The sequence below is a fragment of the Harpia harpyja genome, chromosome 8, assembly GCF_026419915.1.
Source record: "Harpia harpyja isolate bHarHar1 chromosome 8, bHarHar1 primary haplotype, whole genome shotgun sequence".
NCBI classification, from domain to species: domain Eukaryota; kingdom Metazoa; phylum Chordata; class Aves; order Accipitriformes; family Accipitridae; genus Harpia; species Harpia harpyja.
The window spans coordinates 46,347,430-46,363,960 of record NC_068947.1 but is presented as its reverse complement, the minus strand read 5'-3'; positions in this window follow the sequence as shown (position 1 = coordinate 46,363,960).

The window sequence follows — 16,531 nt, the reverse complement described above, 5'->3', positions numbered from 1 at the left end:
ACCTGACTGAGACCAACTGATTTCTTGAAGACTTGTCAGTATGTGGGTCCCAGCCACGGCAACAGACCAGCAGCTGGGGACAGTCCCCCAGGGCCAGCTGTGCTCTGGTGGCACCGGGCGGCCGGATTGGCAAGGTGACCTCCCCGTCGCACAGCCTCCGCTCGTGCGGGGCAGCGGGCAACGTGAGCGGGAGAGACGGCCATGGTTTTGCCTTTGGGGTTGAAACAGCTTCACCCAGCCCTCCAGGGCTTTAAATCTCCTGCCTTGCTTGGTACAGCAGCCATCCGCCGTGTTGGGGTCTAAGCATCTGCCCCTTCCCCAGTGTGGGCATGATGGGCAGGGCTGGCTGCTCTGCTGGGAGAGGGAGAGGAGGGGATGAAGGCTGCCTGCCCCTTCCCCTGCACAGCCCGGGCCTTTCTCAGCAGCACCCCTTGCCCGAGTTCCCCATGGTAAAGCTGTGCCTCCCTTCTTAATGGCGTGGTTTTAAATATTTGCTTGCTAAATATTGGTACTCGAATCAAAGGTCAGCAGCAAGTCATTTCCATGGGTGCCTTCTGCTGAGACCAGCCCTGCTGCAGCAGCTGGCACTCTTCACCGAGCAAGTTTTCAAGATGCAGTACATATTGGGTGCCTTTGATACAGAGCAAACGAGATGGCAGATTTGGGTAAATCTTATGATTTAAGGTGGGGTGAACGCACCACTCACACGGCTGCTCCGTGTCCCAGCTCCTCCACAACGTCAGAGGGGCCTGGGAGGAGCCGCGCAGCCTACACCTCGTCCCTCGGAAACTCCCTTCGGTAATTACACATTTACTCAAGTTATAAAGCCAAATCCTATGTATGTGAGCTGCTGCTGGCTAATATTTAACCTTAAGAATATAAGTTTGAGGAAGGAGGATGCTGGAGGGCAGGTGTGCTGTATTCAGGGGCTCCGTGGATGCAGGTCGTCAAAATGGGAAGTGCAAAGAAGGCGGCAGGCTTTGAAACACCGTGTGGTGCCTGGCTGAACGAGATGCCCTGTCAGAGCAAGCTCCATCCCTGACAGATACCCGGCAGGCCCCGTCCTTAAGTGGGGACCAAGGGGGAGGTGTGAGGAACCTCTGCAGATGCTTTACGGGATTCCCAGGGTCCCTGAGCCTGGGGAACTGCCTTTGAGCATCCAAAGTGTCTAGTCTATAACTTGGATTTATCACAGTCATTTGGGTTTGAAAACCTACATTTAATGTTTTTATTTCAAAGCCTTCCTGAACTACAAACCTCATCAAAAAAGGCATTACAAATTTTTGGGCTACAGTTTAATTCTATTCTTCCCTTTCTTATAGCCCCCCAAATAATAGAGGAGTTTTTTGTCCCCATTGAGCAATAAATACAAAATAAAGAAATACAGACCCTTTTGACAGCCAAATGTATCTGCAACGTTTGAAGAAGACTTCTGCAGGATATTAAGGAAGGATGCCCAAATTCAACCTTAAAATGGAAAGCCGAATTAATGTATTGTTTCCTTATACTGTTTCACACTGCTGACTGGTTGAGTTTGCTATTTATCTGTGCAATTACTGATTACTGTTGCCTAAGTTAATCAGCATATTTATTAAACAGTATTAAGTGCTAATCATATTACTATGTTACGGCAAGTGCACTGGGATCATGAGGGCATTTTTATTACTGTTTAGGGAAATAAAATGAATTCCCTGATCTCACTCCTTCACGTGAATTTTGCATGTTAACTGCTTGAGCTCCGCTTCTCACTAGTAGCAAGAGGCAGCACACGAGGGTATTGATATCGTCTCAGCAAACCGAGCTATACAGACTACTGGCTCTCCAAAACTGCATAGGGAATAAACTTACTTTGAGCCTCAGGTCACTTGCATGGGGCAATCAAGCCGTACTGTTGGAGGGCTATTTCTTCAGATGAAGTAGCTCTGTTGCAGACCAGAGTTCCCTCGGTTTGCACCACCAGAGCAGCTGGCTCTCAGGGATGATACTAGCTCATGCTCTTGGGCTTCTTGTTATTGAAAGACACTATTAGGGAAAAGCCTTCAGCTGAAGGGGAGAAGAATTTATATGATCTACACAGTTCTTAATGACATTTACTCAATAAGGTTCAAGCTGTCAGATGCTGTTGGAGAAACTGGGCTGTCCTTCACCGCATAGAGGCTGTTCTTCCTCAAGAGCCTCATTCTCTCATCACTGGAAATGTCAAGGTTTTTCTGACTTTAACAGCCTTATCATCCCAAGCGTTGGTGACACTACCTATTATGCTTTTCAGAAGTATCCACCTCCTAGGCTGGTCCGCCTGTAACTCCCCTTTTGCTGCAGAGCAAGTAGTTCTGCTGCTGCCGGCGAGAGGCTTGCTTGGGAATGGAGAAGCTCTCGTGCCCTCCAGAAACCGTCGGGCTTTGGTGGACGTCACATAACCTAGTGCAGCTGTCAGGGCAATGGGGCCATGATTCCAAAAAGGTTTTCAAGACTGCAATGTCCCTTGGCCACAGGTAGCCAGGACATCAGAAATGCAGCACGCCCTGGCAATGCGGAGCGTGCTGCCATCACCACCTGGGGGTATTGCCACCAGTACAAACCAGGGAGAAGAGCATCTCCTTGGAGCCACCTTGAGCACTGCCTGTAGCGATGCAAAGGGATGGGTGAAAACAGGCGTATGTTATCAGCTGAGCACCCTCAGGCAGTTGGCTTTTGTTTTAGAGCCCTGGTGACATTTCCCACTTAAAAGAGAGGATATATTACCAGAATTGAAGTACACCTAAAAGAAGAACAGGCTGGATAAAGGAGTCTTATTTAAATACTGACACCACCTCAGGCTGCTTAGTTTATGAGATCCACCAAGAGGTTGGGCTGCTTCATCCGATCGGAGGCCCAGGAAACACACACATGCACGGAGATGGATGTACACTCTGATATCCAAGACATGTTCCTGAAATGCCTCTGAGTTCCCCGAAAAGGAATGGCTAACATAAATGTCCGTTTCCATTTAACAGGAACTCCTGTCAGAGACAAAGCTGGAAGACCCATGATACCAGTTCATACCAATGGCACCAAGATTCATGCTAGTCATCCAGACTCTGAAGTCCATTAAAATACTTGTTTTGATGTGTCAGTGTTTTGAAGTCTGTTGTTTAAATTCATGGGCAGTCCTCAACAGAGCAAAATTACATTTTTCTTTTCTGGTTGTAAAGATAATGTAAACAGAGGTGTTCATAGCTCCTCCTCGGAGACAGAGGAAGGGATGGCCTGGGTGGGGAAGGCGTAATACAGATCAGGAGCACATAAAATTCTTATTCCACCTTTGCAAGTACATTTCAACCCTGACAACTCTAGACCACCATCCTCACTCAGCTCTGCCAGTATACTCCAGTGTTGCCTACCTATGGAGTTTGCTGTGCACTGTCATCTCCTCCAAATGCTGTCTGCTTTTTTAGCTTCTCATTTCCCCATTGTTCAGGCTTCATTTTCATTTTTTTCAATTGCTAAAAGTTTTCCTGCTTCTGCACTTCCCCTGTCACACCTCTCCCCTCTCACCTTTTGTCCCAACCCACCACTTTCACCTACAACATCATAAATAGCTTGAAGACTCATGCTGGTACTATCTCAAGCCTCAGGTACCAACAGAGACAGAAAAGTGCTTTTTTATTGAAGGCCTCCATTCATAACAACAGTCGGTCCTGTTTAGATCATGAAGCACTTGAGAGCTCTCAATCTTCCACTTTTAAGAGGATGGGCAATTAGAGACTTCCTGAAGAAAAGAGGATATATGTTATACTACCTCTGCTCCATTACCTAGATTGCTTTATTAGGATGCATCCAGTGTACAGACTAGTGTCTTTTATGTTTGATGTCTGAGTATATAAAGAGAAAGCCAACAATGGGTTAAATTTTAGGTGGTGTTGCTACTCCTACAGGAAATGTGAAATCAAGCATTCCCTGAAGGTACTACTAGGATGATTCACGATCTGCTTTCCTGTAGCCCTTCTGAAGGTTGGCCCTGAGCTCAAGGTTACTGCTGTATGTTTGTTAGGAGAGGCACTGGAGAGCAAGGGTTTAGCTGCTCTCTTTTCTTGACATCAACCAGTGCTGCATATGGCAAGTTTTTAAGCATTCCTGGAATCCCTCTGCTGTTCGTCAGACCAGGGTTTTGTTAACCCCCCCCAGAGACATATGATTAAGCTTATATTGATAAAAGTACCCTATTGGGAAACTTTTTACTACTTCCCCAATCACAATCATCTGAATTATCAAGCCCAGGTTCAAATACTGTAACTTACACAGTTAGTAGCCTTCCACGGGCCCTTCAAAACCTCTCTCTTTCCATACATGTATACACGCCTGCACCAACGCTTATATTTGCTACCACCACCTTGTTTTTGTTTCATGACTCATCACCTCTTCACTGGTGTGGAAATTGTTGTCTTCTACGTTTCATACTTGGTATATTAAAAGGTTTGGAAAAAAAAGAAAAGGAAAAACATCAGGACAGTGAAAAGAGCTCCACCTTTCAGGAGGAAGAGAGGAGACAGCTCTGCAATTTGTTCTGCTGGGAAGGCAATGCTCTGAGCTGGTCATTGTGGTCACCTAGTTGGTTCGTGTTTCTTTCCAGTCTGACCAGCCCCCGGCTGAGGGCATGTTGTGTGTATTACATCTCATCTTCAGGCTTTGTGCTTGTAGTGGGTAAATTACCACATTTGCGGTCCCAGCGCCAGTCCTTTTCTCCCTTACGTGACAAGGATTTATCTGATCAAAGCCTGTACCTTTGCACCCAAGGACAGGTTAGGTGAGGGCTGGATGCTGCTGTGCTCTGAATGCTGAATAGCTTAGTGCCTCCTGCGACCAACAGCCCTCAAAAGCCACAGCAAGGAAGTGCCAACATGGGAAGCTCACGGCCCCATAGTTATCTCCTCAGTTCCCAGTAAAATTACCTCTTTTATGTTGAACAAATAATCCTGACAAGGCATTTTGGTTATGATTTCCTGTAGCCTTTTGCTTACACATATAGGAAAATTTCAACATTTACCTGGCTCTCCTGCCTGTTTCTCATACCAGTCCTGGTATTTACAATAAACTTAAGACCACACAGAAGGACACAGATAGTGTAATTATAATTTTGAGTGCTAATTTGTCATTAGAATGTTGTCGGTTGTGACGTGGTGGAATGAGATAGCAGGCTGTGCCTGCTGAAATGCCTTATCACTTCGTGGATGCCAATCACTGCTTGGGGGTTCAGGAGTTCACCCAGTTCCCAGCACACCAAGAAACTGCCTACAGTAAGAATGCTTGTATAGTTAGCGGGAAAAATATCTGCAATGATGAAGAAGTAGATAAATACACATAGGGTGTTTGGCCTTCTAGGCTGGGCAGCAAAGAGTAGGTCAACTCCGTAAACCCTAGTTAAAATGGCTGCATTCAACTTCAGTGCATTTTCCCACAGTTAAGCCACCCATCCTTCCCACTTTGCTCCATGGTACATTTGGAAGTTGTGTATTTTCGTTGTCTTTGCATCTTGTCCCCATGCACATATCCCACTGGACATCAAGTCCCTGATCTCTATCACAGTCATATTTGCACAGTAAGCAGCATCGATCTTTGCCTGAAGACATTCTTCTCATTCCAAACAGCTCTGATATGTGTGGCAATCAGCTCCTGAACTCTCTGACATAAGATCTAGTGAAGGTGTCAGTATCCTCATAAGTGATGCTATATTGGACACTCAATCCATAGTGATATTTTGGGACATGCAAGAAGAAGATGAGGCTTCTCTTTTCTCCAGTCAGCAGAACAAGTGTGAACACCGGTAAAGCTCATGTCACTTCTTTGCCTACTCACAGTTTCTTCCTGGCTTCTGCCTGGAAATTAGCTCACAGGTTGCTTGATTTATATTTACTCCCACTTCTGCTGGACTGAGGACATAGATTTGTTTGGTTCTCAAACTCTCCTGTTGGGCAGGCAGCATATTACAATATGACAAGAGCTCCAGACACGTGGGCTTTTTGAAGTGACTTTTCCAGACTTGTGTCATAGACCCTGGTGATGAGGAGGTCTGCCATGTATGTATGATGTTGCACTTACTCCTCAAACATTTTAGTTTTGCTTTGTTGGCTCCTACGAGACACAAGAACCATTCAACCAGTTGTCCTCACAGTCATACGAATTTTCATGGTGGATGACATTGTAATATAACAGCTACTGTGCTGTGAGGGTTCATATATTCCCTAAATCAGGTCCCCAGGGGCATTCTCAACCCCTGTCCTGTTACTAGTATTCTTAACATGGTAAGGGAGCACTCCATCCAAATCGCTGATATTTATTTTTGGCACAAAATTGTAAGAATATCATGGCTTTTCCCCAAATCAGATCATTTTTCTTTCGTTGCATACATCCAGCAGTCAACTCTCTTCAGGGTGTTTCATTTAAATTGTTTGAGCCTAGGCAAACATGCATCTTGGCTGAGTTTTCTAGGACTATCAGAGCTGGTTACCTGGCTCTATGTACTTCAGGACCAGGATTCTGTCTATTTGCTTAATTTCTTCCATTACTTTAGCAATGCAGATTATTGGTTTTTTTTCTTCAGTAAATACTCCATAAAGCTCTGCCAGCCTGAGTGACACAAGCAGCCTACTTCTTGGAGTAACTTATCCAGAAGATGTCACTTACTTTCTTTCAAAAACATTAAATTTCTTTGCAGCTTTGCTACAGAAAAGCCAAAATTGCATGCATGGTCTTCCAGTAGCACTTGTTTTGTTTGTAGATCTACTGAGGGCATCATTTGCCACTTGTTTATCAAGTTTAACTGTAAATAAATACGTCCATCAATCAAAACATATTTCTCAGTAATCTCTACATTTCCTGATATTTTAACCTTTATACTTTTCCTTGGTATTGCAGTTTGGCTTTCCCTGGTGGAGTGATAGGCCACAGTCTAGTTTAAATTTAGCTTAGCAAATTTGCTATCATCTCTTGCACAGCACTAAGCATGTCTTCACACATTCAGCCACTGCCAAATTGCATGTTTGGTGCCTTGTTTCCTGTTTGTACAGGGAGCATTTTTTCTGAGACTACTACTAAATTAATTTTTGCTTATCTGCACTATGTTAATGCCAGATGTGACCAAAATCTTGTTTTCTGAGTCATTGCTTACTTTCTTTAAAAAAAAGGTTTTCTTTCATTTTCTTCTCTGCATACCTTTTCTGGCTACAATTACTGTACTTGGCTAGTAAAAGAACATTTCTGAATTTGTACTTCTTGCTACCTACATGTGAGACTGGGGAGAGGGTGTCAAGTCTGAGTTTTTGCCCACAGCTGTAGTTCTGTACTTGTGCATTTATTTTTTCTTGTATATTCAGGGCTCCCTTGTGCTATTTGCTCAGGTGTCTCTGTAGCATCATACAGAGCTTTAACTGGAAGTCTGATATTAACAGGCTAATGGCAGGGTGCTTTTGAAAAAGTAAGATTTGGAAATGTTCGACTGGCTGACACTTTCCCTTCACCAGTATTTTCATAAGTCTTCACAGGATAAAGCCTTAGACAAGTTGAATTTGTCAACCTCCATGCACTATTGCAATCTACAAAGCAATGTAATCCTAGAGATTAAATGAGTTGGTGCAGTAATCTCTGGGGAGACATTTTTCTTACTTAGAATCATGTACTAAGATTTTCTTTGCCTCAAAAACAAAAAAACCCCCCTCAAAATGAAACAAAACACATAAGCTGAAAACCACAACATGGTTTCAAAACAAATTCCCTATACCACTGCCTGTAGGTAAGCAACGAAGTCCCAAAGTTCCTCCTTATTTTTCTGTAAAACTCAGGGCAAGATTTGAAACAAAATTAACATCTAACACTAAAATCTTAAATTTTTATTTAAAGCCCTTAAATGTGTGATCCAGTCATACCAGAGTTGAACTCACAGCATTTCCTTGTAACTTTTGAATGAGAGCTACTACATCAGCTTCATATATCCACAGAGCACGTAAAATGCCTACCACCGTCGCACTGAGACACTAGAAATTCTCTTTAAATTTGATTATTTCTCGTCGAACCCAGCTCCTCTCTCTCTGGGCTTAACTGCTCATGATTTTAGTGTTCTCTTCTTGTTTGTTAAATTTTGTCACTATGAGAAGATTTGTGCAGCGTTCAATAACATGAGCTGGAAAGAGTTCAAAGAACTCGTCTGAGAGAAGCCAGTTGTTGGTTAGAAAGAACTTTGCTTAAAAAATAAAGACACAGAGAACAAAGGGGAGCTCAAGCATGAAGCACCTCTGGTAAGACACAATGAATTCAGATAAGGCAGAATCTATTGTTAGAAGAACAGTATGATGAGAAACAAATATTTCCTATTTCAAAGATAATTAATTCTGTCTTAGAAATCAGTATGAAGGAAGAAATCTTGCTTAACTAACCTCATTCAGAGGCAACTTTCAAAGAAGTTTTTAGGGAAGCAGCTGACAAGTACTTCTGTGTGAACAAACTCAGGAAGAATAGCATCTCAGAACAGATATTAATGTATCACTAATATGAAGCTGTCTTCTTTCCTGCAAGGCCAGAAGGAATATCAGCTTTATTATTTGCAGTTCAGACTTATTTTCCAAACCTTGCTTTTGTCAAGTTCTCTGTCATCTCTAATTTCTGAGGCTTTCCTTTGATCACTTTCATTTCAGCCTGACTCAACATAACAAACATCAAAAATAAGTCTCACTGCATATCAAACATCTGCCCTTATTCTCCTATTTATAACAATTTTTTAATGTCACTCCATATGAACTAATTCATCAATGTCTAAAAGACAGCAATTCTGGGCTACAAGTAGTATGTGCGGTCTCACTTCACCCCTACATGAAATGCCGTAAATGGGACAGGAATCTAATGTGAGATGTATCATGAAGAGTGAATCAGTGCTTCTTTATTATACCAAGTGACAGACTTCCTTAAAATGCTGCACCAAGGTTCAAAACAGTTATATATACGTGACTGTGAATTTTACAAACCAGATCTGCATGGCATCACTCAAGTGCGTGCAGTATTTCAAGCTTAGTCTTTTGTTTGTCCTAAACCCAGGAGGAGGAAGTCCCAATGCATTTCATTCATCCTTTGCAAAACCACCTAAAGAAGTCCCAGTACATAATAACCCTCATTCATTGTATAACAGTGACACCAATGATTTAAAAAAAAAAAAAAAAAAAAAAAGGGGGGATGAAATGACCATGAACTGTAATCTAGACAAAGGACCACTCTGTTTAGTAAGCACTCAGATGGTGATGCTTCCTTCAGTGGAGGCACTAACAGAGTCCCTGTCCTCTATGAGGCCTCTTTACAGGAAACTTGTAAGAATGAGTATTTCAGCAACTCTGGCTTGAACTGGCCAATAGATTCTAAAGTTATAAAGGGGAAGGAAGGACAAAAATCATAAATACATAGACATCATAGTTTCCTCAGGCTTGCCTCACTGAGAAACTAGATTAAACAAGCCCCAAACTAAATACACCTCAAACAAATAAATGAAAATTTTAGGGAAATCTATGGAAGTGACTTTTTAGAACACATCTTGAGCCAATGTCTCAGGTAAAATAAGTAATTGGATCTTTACCAAATTTCACAAAGCTCATTTGAGGGTCCATGTTCAATTACCTTTTTTGGTATTTGTATTTCATAAATAATTCTGTCACAGAATAAGCCAAGAAAGTCCCTCAGAAATGGTGTCTCTTGGTAACACTCAGTAGATGAGCCCTTAGGCAGGTGAAATTTTTTCCTGAAGATGGCTTGAATGAGGAATATAAGTGTAGGGCTGAAGGGACAAATAATCATCTAGCTCAGGATCAAGCATGCCTAGACCAAGATTTTTCTTCCTGTCCATCAGCTTAGTTCTCCTATACTACAAACTAAGCTGGTTACCTCTTGTCCTATCACCAGTGGATGTGGAGTACTACTAGCTATTGTCTGTATCAATTTCTTTTGTAAAAAACATTACTTGCCCCACCCAAAGAATCCTTCCTTCTACATAATGGCTCCATTGCTCCCTATCGTCTAGGTTATAGTTTCTAAGCATTCTAGAGGTGCTGTTCACTCCTCTCAGGATACGCCCAACTATCTACGACTTCAACACAACGTCAGCTAAGGCTGAACGTGGTCAAGTGAAGAACAGTAATTATTTCCTGCATCTTTTATGCATATCCCAAGTTACTACATTCCAGAATAGGAAACCTACAGAAAACGTTACCTTTGTCTGAAATTCATCTTCCTGAATCTTCATTGTCAGTGACTTTCTTTGTCCCACTTATTTCTCACTGCTTCAAATAAACCTCGGGATTTTCTGTTGGGTCACAGAGCTTGAAATCAGTGACATCTTTGTTGAAAATCTTCCTTTTCAGTAAGAAGACAAAGGTGACTCCCATAATTTCTAGAAACTCTAGCAGTTAATCAAAAAATTACTAGCAATAAAGGAAAAACCTAAGCTGAATATATGATACAGCCTCTGACAAACGGGGAAAAAAATTCCCCACAAACTGTCTTTACCTATAGACCAGAATATTTGCATTGTGTATGCTGGCACCACGTGGGTTTTCTTTACTGCTCCATCAGCTGATCCCTGTTTCCTTGCCAGCTTGTTGAACACGAACAATGCCCAAATATCAAGAAGCTATCAGCTCCCTACTGGCATCTCCTGGGGTGAAGATGACCCAGGGTAGGGAGTGTAACAGAAGCAGACAGCTGGCAGGAACAAGAGCTCCTTTAGCCCAGACCATACTATGTAAATCTTTTACTGCAAACTAAGGTCTTATTTCTCATTCTGTAAATACTGGATGCAGAGAATTTAAAACATAAGCTGAGCATCTGGCAGAGCAGAGCCAACAGCATCCACGCCACGTTAAAAAGGGTGCCAGTGCTTTAAAGGCATTCATGGCTATAGCTGCATGCCCTAACAAATGTTCACGTGCCTTGCATTTCCAGTTAGCTGGCTTTAGGCTTCCAGACGCACCCAACTGGGTGTGTAACAGGGATGCGAACAGACTTAAGGTCCTCTGAGTATGGCCTGCTGTGCCTCTGAAGTGAGTAGCTAGCTTCTTTATTGTGGTAAAAGAGGCTACGAAAAAGACAGAGAATGGAGGAGGGAGAATCAGTACAGGAGCTGGGAGAAGGAAGCAAGGAGACACAGAGGGGGAAGAACAAGGCTATTGCCTGGATGATGACACTCCTGCCGCTCACAAAAGTGGCTGGAGATAAAACACACCTGTCTGCTTTAGAACAGGTTTGGCTTCCTCTCCCTGTAACGCTACACACCTCCCTGTGCTCCCCAGAGAGGACAGCCCTGGCTGCTACATCACCGAGTACTGCCCACGCTGTCCCTCGCACAGTTGGCACAGTTGTCCGAGTGCTGTTCCTGGGCAGGTCTGCAGTGGCTCGAGCAGAATGGGGAAGCTGCTCCAGAACCTGCCACCCACTCTCAGGGACTGCTCGTTTCCCACAGCAGCCCTCCTGCCTCACCTCCCAGTTCAGCACTCTGTAGGCAGGGGCGACTCCTCCAGCAGCATCCCGCTACTGACACCATTCAGGATGTCCTCATCATTTGTGGACTGTTAATCACTTTCCAGAACTCGAAGACCTTTAGTGAACCCAAGCAGTTCTAGCACTGGGCAGACGCTATGGTTTTATACCACTGCTGCTACTGTGTGGAAGTAAACATCAAAATGCAAATCAAAACTAGCTAGTTAAATGTGTCACTTGAGTGCAAGACAAAAAGGATTTGTTTGCAAAAGAAACTACTGCAGCAGCCCCAGAAAGCACTTGGAAAGCAGAGCTTATTTCTGGTGAAGACAAACCCCACCCTTCTCAACCAAAGCAATTTAATGAAGGTTGCGGAAATTACTTGAGTAAAGTCACTTGGATCACAATCACCCACACAAGCAGTTTGTTTAAACTAGAGAATGAGAAGTGGTAAGGGAGCACAGTCCAGTGCAAGGCTGAGACCTAGGAAGGATTTGGAGAGGCTGTGGAACCAGTTCTCCTACCTCTGCTATCAGTATCACTGGTAGGCAGGAAGGCTCTGGCAGAGCTGAGGCATCACAGAAAATTAGCACTGCCACTCCAGCACACTCCTGGTCTCATCCAGCCAGCACTCCAAAACACACATCAGTTTGGTGATTAACTGGTGGATTCAATCAACAATTAAATCAACATCAGTGTGAACATACCAGATGGTCAGCTTTGATGCCCTTTACATGTGTTTGTCACAGGCAAATTCTCTGATAATGAGGGTTTCTCAGTGAATTTATATAGAAACCATTTAATGTAAAAAGGTATTGCAATGATCACTTAGCCAACAATGTCAGCTACCAGACTCAGAAGAGAAATCTCCCGAAGAATCAAATTAGCTAAAGGGACAAGCTGTACTTGGCCTCAGAGGAAGGAGAAAACCCCTAATTCAGTGCAGTACTGTTTCAGTAGCTTAGCCCAAGAGCATACTCATGGCACATCATGGTTGGACACTGCTGGGAAAGGCTCTAATCACACTCACCTGACAGTGCAAAGGACACCCAATACTAACACTTACAGCTAACACAAGTCTCCACCGCTGAGCTTACGCGTATGGGAACATGATGGGACACTGTCAAAGAGCTGCACTCCCTCCACTGGGAAGGGTCTGCCTTGGTTCCTCCAGGCAGGCGGCTAACAGAGGATGGTTCTTCCACAAAGAGACCACATGCTGCTTCTTCACAGGGCTTTTCCATCTTTCTGACAACAGGGGCATTGTAGTGTAACCCTTTTATCATGAGGATGATAAAAGGTGAAGTTACAGTGAGGAATGGTCCTCAACCACGGCTCAATCAAGTTAATGCGTGGCAAAATATACTTGCGTGCATTCAGCTGTGGAAGCTGAATGGGAAACGGACTGATTGTAAAGGTGCAGACACACGGTAGGTCATAACATGGGACAGAAGGAGTCCTTGCTAACGAAGTGCTCTGGAAACATTTCCTCATTATTTACTTTTTTGAAAGGCTATTAAGGACGTTTGGATGAACCTTATTTTTAATAGGCACTCCAAATTTAAAAAAAACATGCATGTCCGATATTGAGAACTAGCCCAAGTTACAGATGTAATGGGTAAGTCCATTAAAAAGTTACATAGGTAAGGCCTTCCCCTTCTGAGATAGTGATACAAAATAACAAGAGTAGATTAATTTCTTTGCAAACATCAATCTAAAAAAGATAATATTCTAAAACCATTTAAGGTAAGAGACACTTTAAGAGAGGCAGATGAAAGACTTGAGAAAGCTGGAAAAAGAAAGAAGGCTATTAAAAAAAAAAATCACTCTTCTTTTAGGAGGGTTCTGATTAAATAATCATTAATTTACATTAAACAAAAGGTTCTAGTTTTCTTGTAAATTTTCAATCTTCACCTTGGAAAACCCAAGGCTAGAGAGATGCTTGGATCCTCTGCAAAAATCACTTACCATCAACCTTGTCTGTACGCAGAAAGCATGGAGCATAGAGACATCTGACACTCATTGCACTCATTGCTCTAACCTGATCAATAAATAAAACATTGTCCCTAGGGTTATTTTTAAAAGTGGTAATTTTAGAAGGAAGAAGGAGAGAGAGGAGTGGAATACATTATCGCTGTCAGATTTTTTCAGTGGTCATCAGTTTGTATAAAGGTTTGGCATGTATCAGTAGGCAGACAGGTGCTTGTTAAGTGTAATTTTGCATACGGCTGTTATTGCCCTACCCGGATACCTATACCATCTTCCAGTTACAGAGTATCTATTCTTCCACTGTCCTATATCTGAACTGTAACTTGAACAAAGGCTTCACTTTCCACTCTGTAGTTTTGAAAGTTGTAGTTTAAAAATACAGGGCAAGAATAATACTCTACAGCAACAGAAGAGTTAGTAGTAAACATGCAAACTTTTGATCCTTTCCTCTCTCTGTTGAGATACACAATCTACTCAAGCAGGAAATGCACAGAGATAGAGGTGGACAATCAGCCCAAGATATAACGATGACAAGCTGCTGACATTTCAGAGTTTCTCTTTGAATAGCAGGTGCTGGCTGAGTACACACAGTGCTAGTGAGCAGGAAAGAGCTGTTCAGAAGTCATTGCCTTGAATCACAGAACTAAGCACTGCAAGAGAGACTGCGAGCTGGTACATAACTTGGTGTCAACCATAGTGACAAAGAACAGAAAAAAAAACAAACCCCCAAACCAAAACCCAAATGCCTTTCTCAAAACGCACTTCAGAGCACTTTAGATGAGGGGAGAGGAGGCATTCATTATCGCCATAGCAAAAAGACTGCAACAGACCTTCCTTTCATGAGGAAAGGACCACCTGGCCAGCACACAATCCAGAAGGAAAATGACCACTACATGTAGTTTCTGGCATGACAACAGATTAGAAGGGCCTCTTGGGTCATCCAAGACTATCACTTACACCCACAACATATTATTCCTTTTGTAAGTGGCTAACTGTCCCCTTTACACAACAAAGCAATTTTTTGTGTCTGCTCTATATTGCTTTTTTTATTGAAGTAAGGAAATGAGATTGACTATTCTCCTGTTTTCAGTGATCTCTCCTCTAATACCAGTGGGAGCTGCCTTTACAGCCACAATAATAAAACCCCCCTTCGCAGCTTCATTGACAAGCCCCTTCTCAGAGCCGTGTAAAGCAGAGGGAGAGGACAGGGAAAATGTCACTTTTCCTTTCATATGCCTTCTCTTCACTGGCCCATACAACGGTGTTAAGAGATGTGTGCCATTTCCCCTGTCCACACAGACACATAAGGACATCCCTTTTTTAGATCTACTTTGATCTCACTGTGTCTATCTGCCTCATCCCTATCTCCAACACTGAACCAGTATCAGTAAACACCTCCCATGGTCAGACCACAAAATACTGAGGAACACAAATCAGCCTGTGACCTCACCACTTTCTTCCAGAGTTGGAGCACTCATCACTTTTTTGAGCAAGGGTGTCTGCATTTGCATATATGTATGTGACCACAAACATACATACAGGCCTCAAGCTTCCCTTGAATGCAGCCAGCCTCTGAATGCGGCATGAGGATCTGCTAGTGTGAAGGGCCTGTACCACACACTTGGCGTTAAGATCTGTCTCATTATCTGTTAGCGCACTTAATCATCTTTCTTTTGTAGAACTACTTCATCCTCAGTGTCTACTCTGTTTTGCTGTCCTCCAACGCCATTTAGTGGACCCAAGCCAGCAGCCCAAGAATGAGTCTTGCTCCCTTTACACCTTGAACAAAGCACACAGTTACAAAGCAAGATAGTTACATGCAGATCCATCACCCCAGACAACAGAGAGGGCTAGCCCTCTTTCTGTATGAAATCTGCCTCTCACTGAAATCCATTCTGATTAAGAAATCTTTACACAAGAGTGAATGGAAAAAAAAAAAAAAAGCAACCCTGAAAGGTGACCCTCATTTTAGTTAAATGGTTCAAATCAAGTATCAATTAAAGCCTGTTTTCATTTCAGGGCAGAGAAAACCACCAGCATTTATCCAAGACACAGACAAAAGAAGGCAATGTTGTTTTTGCTGATACTTAAAATGATCAAGAAAGGACTGACAGCACGTCTAACATTCCCTTTTCTCTCCGTTAACAATCCTTCTTTTGGAAGCAAGCATGTTAACATTTGAAAACTGAGATTTACACTTCAGGAAAATAGGTGTCTCGTACAAGAGGAGAGAGCAAGCGCACAGCATTCCCATTGCTCAGATTAAAATCACACGATATGATTATTCTGTCAGCTCCTGAAAAAAGAGGAAAAAACCCCCAAACTGTACTAGACAAAATAACCAGCACTGTTTCCTCTCAAAGTGCAGAACAGCACCTTCCAGTCCTTTTGACCCAAGCTGAGGCCTGCATGCCCTATTATTTCTGACAAATGAGGAACAAGAAAAGCTGAGCCGTTAGGCCTTATCTACCTAAGTCAGAGATAACTAATGACTGAAAAAGCACCATATCAGTACATATCAGCAGCACGGATTTTCATTTACTCTCAGATACTGCACAAAAGTACCACATCCCCTCTCACGGGGTTAGAATTGGCCTAGACATTGTACAGAGAGAAGGAAGCTGTTTGAGGAGGAAAGGTGAAAAATTACTCAACCGCAGGAGAAAGAGGATTATCTTGAACAGCCCACCACTGCTTTTTCAGTGATCCTGGTTTTCATCATCATCCTTGTTTCATTTTGTAAAGATCCCAATGATGATAATAAAAGGAGAAGTAGGTTGATCCCTAATCACACAAGATAAAAAAAAACTAAAATAAAGAAATGATACTAGCAGATATCCCTGATCTTCAGGGAACTCGTGACTAGGGCTGTTTGCTGACCCAGTAAACACAGCCTGGGTAGAAGCACCTACTGAAAAAAAAAAAGCACAAAACAAAATAAAAAAACAGCCATGAGATAAAAATGCCTATTTCTGTGTCATTCTCATCAACAGTGTCTCACAGAATCCTTAGCATCACAGACTTATTTATTTTGTCAGGATTTATTTCTTCTAAGACA